We start from the raw sequence: 1,249 nt of genomic DNA, 5'->3' as shown, positions 1-1,249 counted from the left end.
AGGAGGGGAAGGGTGGGTGTGTGATGAAGTTAGATGGACAGAGAGGGGAGAGTCCCGGTATTCTTTCAGAGTTTTCTCCATCTCTGACTCTGCCATCTCCTGCTGTCTGTGTACTTCTGGGAGCTGGTTCTGCTGATACTTTTCAGTCCTGCCAGACCTGAAGGCCTGGCCTAACCTAATTGCCTAAAAGGCAGTTCTTGAATGTTGGGAGTCTTCACTCTGTCCCTTCACTTCTGTTTTTTTCTTTTCTTTTTTCTTTTCTGTTTTTCTACTCCATTGCTTGGGAAGTGGGGAGCCTCCACCTGATATTTAGAATGGAGTAAAGATCTTCTCCTGATCACCCCTCCTTCCAATCTCCAGAGTTCTTGGAATTAAAACTCACACCCTGGGATCCTGGACTAGTTAGTGCATACATCTCCACCTTCTGTTTCCATAGGATTTCCCCCAATGCCAAAGCAGGTGGTCATTAAGGGGAACAATTCTAAGGAATGCTGAGGTAGTTCCTGCCAGAGTCCAGAGTAGGACTCGGTTTGATGGAAGAGGCTTTGTCCTGTTACAAAGTCGTGAGTTCAAATTCCAGGTCCTGCTTCCTAAAAGTGTTGTGATCAGCGAGGCTGTTTTGTGCTGAGACCCCAGCCACTAGATTTCTTTCACTGAAGACAGAATAAGAGGAAATAATCTGGAAAGGCTACGGGGGGTTGAGACGAACGATTGGGAGTGATTTCCCGGCCCTTGGGGAGTTATATTTAACCAAAAGAAGATGTGGTGCTGTCTGCGCTGGTGGATTCCCTCTGGAAAGCTTTAAACTTTGGAGAAACTTCCGCGGCCAGGAGGGAAGTTAGACACCAGCAGAAAGGCCACAGCGAGGAGGACATGTCAGGAAGACGAAGCAAATGGAAAAAAGCTAACCGCAAAAAGGAGTGGGATACCAAGCAAGTCAGCGCAGACCCTGAACTTTTCTCTTCAAAGGCTGGAGCCCAAAGGGAGCCTGGTCTGGGGCTGGGTTCTGATGGTGGTGGCTTCACTCGGCCAGAGTGCCAGGCCACGCCCCCCCTCCCCAGGCAGAGAGAGACGGACTCCAGTCCCGACCCCCCTCACACGGGACGCTAGGCACATGTGAATACATGAAACCCACACGCACGTACACAGAAACTCAAAACGCACAACAAGAGGACCCACGCAGCACCCACAGCGAAGTCCTGCCGCCGCCGCCGCGGGCGATGCGCTGGGTAAACACGCACTTACATCC

General features: G+C 51.0%; 1 protein-coding gene across 1 annotated transcript in view; it reads left to right on the top strand.

Moving 5' to 3' along the window:
- The first annotated feature begins 1,133 nt into the window (after nucleotides 1-1,133).
- PDE1B (phosphodiesterase 1B) overlaps nucleotides 1,134-1,249 on the top strand; it is a 47,984-nt gene continuing 47,868 nt past the window's right edge. The window contains exon 1 of the mRNA XM_015559562.1: nucleotides 1,134-1,229. The gene's annotated coding sequence lies outside the window, so the exon portion shown is untranslated. The remainder of the gene's footprint in view (nucleotides 1,230-1,249) is intronic.

This window comes from Myotis davidii, unplaced genomic scaffold, assembly GCF_000327345.1.
Source record: "Myotis davidii unplaced genomic scaffold, ASM32734v1 scaffold233, whole genome shotgun sequence".
In the NCBI taxonomy this organism is placed as follows: Eukaryota; Metazoa; Chordata; class Mammalia; order Chiroptera; family Vespertilionidae; genus Myotis; species Myotis davidii.
This window is presented reverse-complemented; position numbering and strand designations above follow the sequence as displayed.